The sequence below is a fragment of the Centruroides sculpturatus genome, unplaced genomic scaffold (genome assembly GCF_000671375.1).
Source record: "Centruroides sculpturatus isolate CEXI.00-Female unplaced genomic scaffold, Cexi_2.0 scaffold284, whole genome shotgun sequence".
Lineage (NCBI taxonomy): Eukaryota > Metazoa > Arthropoda > Arachnida > Scorpiones > Buthidae > Centruroides > Centruroides sculpturatus.
The window spans coordinates 371,225-379,423 of NW_019384469.1; positions in this window are offsets into that span (position 1 = coordinate 371,225).

Genomic DNA, 8,199 nt, shown 5'->3' on the forward strand with positions numbered 1-8,199 from the left:
GTAGTGTTGTTGTCCTTTATTCAAAACACTAGAACGTGATACATCTTAATTTGATCATTCCACTAAGACTTGCTTTCGACTCTGTATTAGCATTTCTAGTTAGAACAGAATTAAAGTTGCTTTAGTTTTGTTACTACCATATTGTAAATTTCCTGTTGTCAATATGTAAAATATACAAAGTAAGGATTGTTTAAAAAAATATAGTATATTGTTCAATCAATAAACAATTTCTAGAATAATCTTCATATGTCATGGTATTCCTATGAACTAGAATTTGCTTGTCAATTAAATCCTTTTCATAGAAGAATTAATAGAAGAATTAGTATCCTTAGTCTCTTGTAAAATTTCAACTTATTAATATTTTTCTTTCGTAGTACAGTATATTATAGTGAGATTCTTTGTGATTCTAGTAAAATTTTGCTAAGATTTTATTTAATAATTACTTACAGAAAACAAATTATACAACTAAACAGTAAGTTCAATTTGTTAAAATGTATTTGACGAGCAGAACAAGATATGCTACACGCCTCCAAGCTATAACTGATTCAATCTAATAAAAACGTGTTTCAATTACCTATAATTTAGTGGTAACTAGTTTACAAAACATATAGCTAAAAACTGGTTCTTACTGAATATATCAATAAATACTAGGAATTATATAAATTATAATTTACATGTGATGATTTTAATACGGGGTTTTACCAATATAGAGTAACAATAAGTATTGCATAAATTTTACTGTGCAACACTACTGTACTTCTATTGAATACAAGAGCATCTAATTTTTTCTCCTTAAGAAGAACGAATTCGGGTTTTCACTAACATATACGTGATTATGACAGAGTTACTATAAAAAGTGTATTAATTATTACTTTCTGGAATCGTTTGAAAACATTATTTGCTAGTATTATAGTTACCTCATTTAGTAATCTCTACTCTCCTAAATAGTATCATTCACCAATTTTCTCCATTACTTATTAAATAGGTACCCTTCGAGAGCAGGTCGGTATCTGTAAATTAGTAAATGTAAGATTTTTCATTGATAACAGCATTGTTATCACCAAATCATGTGATTTTTAAACGGAAATTTGCGTGTAGACTTCAATTCTTGTTCGAGTTACAGTATTTCAATTTAGAGCCACAGTCGATTTTGTACCAATTTTAGATAAAAACAAGTAGCGGCGTTGATTCGAAGCCATAAATGTATCGGACTGTTATAAAAGATTCTTCCACTGAAAATGAATATATAATTTGTGGAAACATTTCTAGCGAAGAATTTGGAATTAAATGATGATTACAGAACTGTAAATTCACATGGTTTTATCTTGATGACATGAACCAATTAATCTAATTAGAAGAATTGCAAATATAATTAGTACCTAAACACGTGACTAAGCAGTTGTTCAACTTATCCAGCATTAAAACTATAATTTATTTTAAAATATTAATTTTATATTTATATAAAATATATAGATTTACATATTTCGATAAATGATTATGTATTAATGTATAGTATAGCATTTGAGAATTTATAAAATAAAATTATAGGCCTATATTAATTAATTTTTTTAAATGTACAAAAAACTCGAAAATTTTTTCATATTTTATTTAATATTTATTTATTTACATTAAATTACAACTTATTTTGTTTTAAAATATTTATAGAGTTAATTATTAAACATAATTTTGTGCTATTAATTTTGTTTTATATAATTTTTATAAGAATATATATTTAAAAATTTCCATGTGCTATCTGAAATTTTATTTCAACGAACGTCAATGAACTAAAAAAAAACATTTCTTACATCATTCGTGACATTCTTCACACCATCAAACTACGTCACTGAAGACTTGATCTTCAGTGACGTAGTTTTATGATTCAGTATAAATGATTTGTGTTTCGAGTTTTTTTATATGAATTTTGACCTTCAAATACGCCCAACTCATTATTTTCTGTTGAGATTAATGGCATAAATTTAATTACAAATTTTATAAAAACTACTCCATTATTTTGTTTAAAGCATTATATTTGATATTAGTATTGAATTAACGATAAATAAGTTTTCCTCTTAAAAATCATTTATATTATTTAGTTTTTATTGGGGAAAATCTTTACTCTTGGAAAGTTATGTTGTTGTTGTAGCCTATAAGCGTTGCGTGGTATCATAGAACTAACCAGAAGTATAAATTGTGCCGTTTTATACAAAAGTATAGTACTGTATAGAAACTCGGAATTGCACATAATCACATGAAAATCTTGTAAATGTAAAGCTTTTAAATGATGCTATACATGTAGTAACCTTCGGAATTTCATAAACTACAAATATTTGTGTGTAAAAAGTATAGAAGATCGACAAATTGAGAAGAACAATAAAAAATGTTCTAGAATTTACCCAAAACGTTTTTTTTAGAAAAAACTTTTATTCTTTTAAAAAGAAAAGTTTTAGGTAATTTTTTGAACATTTTAAAAAAAATAATAGAAGAACTTGGCTTAAAATGACAGACCTTAAAGAAAATGTACAAAAAAATTATTTTATAGGCATTTAAAAAATTAATGATACTGTTTCATTTTATCCTAGTTGCTACGTTAAAGCGATATACCTGAATCAGTTTTTGCATAAATCATATATAAAATTGTTTTTTTTTTCTCTTGGTGAAGTTTATTATTTGTCCACAAAGAACATTTCTTACATTTAAACTATGTTTCTCTAGGTTTCGAATGACGTCTTTGTGACTTCATCTTGTGTTTTCTCACAATATTCTAAATTATTAAATCACCTAAAAATTACAATTACTCAGTATAATTACACAAAATGTTAGTCTGCAACTTGAACATTCAATCAAGCAGCTATCTCATTTTACCTTCAATGAATAATAATAATAATAATAACTAATAATATAACATAATCTACAAAGACGCAGGAATAGTTTGTCGCTATTTATAAAGAAGATTACTTATATCTGAAAGAATTGTGTTTCAATAAATTATGAATTATATTATTATGCATAATATACATAAATATTACATTGAAGAGAAGAATTTCATGATTTTCTTTTTCCTTTAATGATAGAGTTTCGTGATGTCGAAACTTTGCAACCATCGCTGCTGGTACCTTCTGAGGAACATAGAATGATAAATTCAACTGTATTTTGTAGCATTTTCAAATATAACTAATGTGCCATTTTACCTCAGTGTGTCATTTTAGACCAGGTTCCCATATAAAAAGTTTATATTTTTCTAAATATTATTTACACGAGTTCAATATTATTATTTTTTTTATTTAAATCCTCAAAACGCTAATAAAAAATTAATTGTAAAAACTTTAACTCTTAGATATTTATTAATTATAAAAGTATCCATTTATACATATAATCCATAAGTAATGGTTAACTACATTATATAAGTTCTTTTGAGTTAGATTATGTTACATTTGTAAGTTTAAACGTTAAAAAATCAAGCAACAAGTTCGATAAATTTCCCAGCAAAAAAGTTAAAATTATGTGTGACCCCATCTGTTATGATATTTTATCTAAAATATTTTTTATTATTAATTATTATAAAATGAAAAGACTTAATCTTCAGGATAGAGATAAATTTTATAAAAAAAAAAAAAAAAAAAAATTGTAAATGTTAATGTCGAGTGAATTCATTAAGTCCGATCCTACTCAAGATATGGCACGTGACCTCTCTCTATCTCCCCACTCCCGCGACCTGTAACCGCCAAAATTTAATAGCATCAGTTTCTCCAATACGCAATTTTCGACAAAAAATCTCCAATTTTCGACAAAAAGCACAGGAGTTATTAAGCTTCAAATTGGGTGAACGAAATCGTGCCCTCCACACACATAATATATATACAGAAGAAATCCCAATTTCTTTTGCATTTTTCGATGTTTCAAGGTCCCCTGAGTGCAAAAATGCAAAAATATTAAGGGGTTATTTTTTGACTGATCGCCATACTTTCCCTCTGTTATATTTAACAGTAGGAAAAGTAATAGATCACAAAAAAGAAGAAATAATAAATAAGTTGTTGGATTAATTTTGGATAAGTAGAAGTTTTTTATAATAAGAATCTGCAATTTCCATACCAAAATATATTTTTTCTACGTAAAATTACGAAATTTTAAAGATTATTTAACGCTTGAAGCAATCTTATTTATAGGAATTTGTTAATTAGTATCATCCATCCATTGCATCATCAATTATTCCAGGTTACTAACCATTAAGAATCTTAAATTAATGATTAAAGAATGAAGCATTAATATATTAATAATTATATTCCTAGAGTAACGTTACGCTTAAGATATCGTTAATCTAATTTACTGATATTATAATAATGTTGTTTTCGTGTAAGTCCTCTTGTGTGAGAATAATGTTTTAGAGCCAATGATCTCTCTCTCTTTTTTATTTCTTTTTTCCCTGTAGGCCTGTAAGAAAGTGGAATAATCACTCTGACGTCAAAGAGTTATGACGTTAATGGTCTAATCGAAAGGCATTGCACGTGCATCTCAATGTCAAACTTTCGCGTATAAAATTTTGCGAAAATAAAGCTTGTAATTTTGTTTAATTTATTATTTAATAGAATAGTCTTGGATTTTCATGATTTTTAAATGTTTATACAGAAATACTGTGGTATATTTATTGAAGTTATTTGAGTATTTTAGTCATAATTCTCGAAATTTTTATATACTTATTTGACTTAAACAATAACTTATCCTTCTCTAATGTAGAGGAGCAGTTTACTTCATTCCTCCTTTTCCAAAATAGATGTTTTAGAGGAATTTCTTTAAGTTAATTTACGAAATTCTGATTTTTTAATGAATATTGTGAAAAATATTTCTATAAACATCATTAAACAATAAACTAGAAATTAAATTTTATATATAAGATTTATNATTTATCAAAAAAGTTTTAATTTAATCCTTATTATAATTTTAAATAACGCTAATAGAGGTGAATGCGTCACAATATTATCATTTTATTGAACGGAGAAATGAAACGATAGGGAAAAACCGGAATTGCAATATTCCAGTTTACTTCGAACTAGTTTGATATGAATGGAGTAATGCCAATCGTTTTAGGAATAAAATTAAAATTTTTACATTTATTACTTCGATAATATCTAAGAAAACATTTGTATTAATATATTCTTGCACTTGTTTTTAATAGACATAATTATATCTTTCATTTATTTCTATTAAGCATTATATTTTTAACATTTTGAGCTATAAAACAAAAATTTAATTTTAAACATTTTAGTATAATATTTTTGATATTTAATATTTTTCAAATGCCCATGTGCTTTTATGCCAATGTACTCTTATTACAAGTGTTTATATTGACACATAATTTATTTTTACATAAAAATTTCATAGAATGTTTATAGATGATTACTATCTTATTTGCAAAAATACGTGTAATGTTAATATGTGTGAAACTCGTGATCTTTGAAAATAAGATCTAGATTTATATTGGTGACATTCTGAGCCTTTAAATTTTTTAAGAAATTTTTTCAAAACAAACTTCTAACGGAAAAGAAATCTCAATATATCAACTTTACGTTAATGTTAATTATTAGATTTCGATGACCATTAGTTTCTGTCAGAATAGTCAGGTATGAATCTGGCTCCGATGCCAAATAAGTTACAAGTTAAAGCAGTGGTGTGCCACGAAGCCGGCTTAAATGAATAGTATGGTGAAATAAACTTTGAAAATGGCAAATTTAAAAATTTGTAAAGAAAATATATTTCTATGCATTATCGCCTATATTTTCCAAGTTGTAGATAGGCAGATGTAGATAGAGGATGTTGTAAGGAGACAGAAAGTTACTGTTTACGATTTCAATACGAATCTGATGATCTGCCAAATGCTTCTTTATTCGCATAATTAATTTTCCTGTTATTCTTTCCAATTGTCGTCTTGTGTTAAACTTAATTTTCTATGATTCCTAAATATTTCTAATTTCGTAAAACATAAGAAAAGTTTAAACAATCTCAAGGAATAAGGTCAGATTTACTTTACCAAGTACAGTACTAGGAAACAGCTACGTCATTTATGTAAAGGTAGTAATTGTGAAGTGTATTTGTGGTACTAACATCGAAATTATTCAGTTTAGAAAAAATATATTTTTGTAACTATTTTATTCTGAGAAATTTGTTATAAATAATTTATAATTAGATATTAATATTTAGTGACTATCGAGATATCTTGCCACGTATTTATAGTTGAAGAAGTTCTAATTTTCCTTTCTTTTAATGATTATTTTTGGAAACAAACCTCAACGTATTATACGTAACTATTTGTCCAATAGAAACAGTTGTTTGGCCGTTTAACCTTGAAAATTAAAAAAAAAAGTAGAAACCGTTTCAAATGAAATTCTAACGTTGTAATGGAGAGTAACAAGAAATTTCGTCATAAATGTCATTAAAATAGCATAATAAAGTATAAGGAAATTTTTGTTTGTTTCCTTTAGCGAATATATTTTGTGATTCAGAGCCGTGTGGTTATTTCATTTTTATTTTTTTTTATTTTTTCACTAGAGTTAATTATAGACAATTCCTTTAATATTAACTTTCAATAAATTACTGTTTTNTTATAAATAATTTATAATTAGATATTAATATTTAACGATGTGGCAACCTCTAGTGAATGTTAAATGATAAACAAATGGAAAAATCTAACGTGATTTATGTGAAAGCTCGCGTGATGGGGAATCCACTCACAAGTAAAAACTTGGAAAATGATCGTTTTTCACTGTAATTTTAATAATAACAATAGACAAAGCTAAGAGATTTTAATTCGAAATATGTAAAAGGGAGGGAGATGTTTAAAAACAATTAAAGAAAAAGCCGGCGCAACTAATTATGATTAAATATATGAACAAGGTTTCGATAGTTTAATTTAACTAAAAATAGCTCCGTAATCGATTTGTTGGCCGATCTGTAATATTTAATAATGAAATGTGCTGCAACCTTTGCATTCTTTACCAAGTGTACCGTGAGTTCAAAAGGTTGAGAAATGCTGGCTTAGAGCCCATTGCTATGAGGTTACAGATTAAAACTTTACACTTTAAAATTTATTATTCCGCGAAGTTAGAAAAATCTCTATGTTATTAAAGATCGCAAAAGTGTAAATCCGCCTTCAGTAGCATGCTTTATTTTTCATATATTAAATGAAAGTAAACCTCTCCACCATGTAGTGTTGTTGTCCTTTATTCAAAACACTAGAACGTGATACATCTTAATTTGATCATTCCACTAAGACTTGCTTTCGACTCTGTATTAGCATTTCTAGTTAGAACAGAATTAAAGTTGCTTTAGTTTTGTTACTACCATATTGTAAATTTCCTGTTGTCAATATGTAAAATATACAAAGTAAGGATTGTTTAAAAAAATATAGTATATTGTTCAATCAATAAACAATTTCTAGAATAATCTTCATATGTCATGGTATTCCTATGAACTAGAATTTGCTTGTCAATTAAATCCTTTTCATAGAAGAATTAATAGAAGAATTAGTATCCTTAGTCTCTTGTAAAATTTCAACTTATTAATATTTTTCTTTCGTAGTACAGTATATTATAGTGAGATTCTTTGTGATTCTAGTAAAATTTTGCTAAGATTTTATTTAATAATTACTTACAGAAAACAAATTATACAACTAAACAGTAAGTTCAATTTGTTAAAATGTATTTGACGAGCAGAACAAGATATGCTACACGCCTCCAAGCTATAACTGATTCAATCTAATAAAAACGTGTTTCAATTACCTATAATTTAGTGGTAACTAGTTTACAAAACATATAGCTAAAAACTGGTTCTTACTGAATATATCAATAAATACTAGGAATTATATAAATTATAATTTACATGTGATGATTTTAATACGGGGTTTTACCAATATAGAGTAACAATAAGTATTGCATAAATTTTACTGTGCAACACTACTGTACTTCTATTGAATACAAGAGCATCTAATTTTTTCTCCTTAAGAAGAACGAATTCGGGTTTTCACTAACATATACGTGATTATGACAGAGTTACTATAAAAAGTGTATTAATTATTACTTTCTGGAATCGTTTGAAAACATTATTTGCTAGTATTATAGTTACCTCATTTAGTAATCTCTACTCTCCTAAATAGTATCATTCACCAATTTTCTCCATTACTTATTAAATAGGTACCCTTCGAGAGCAGGT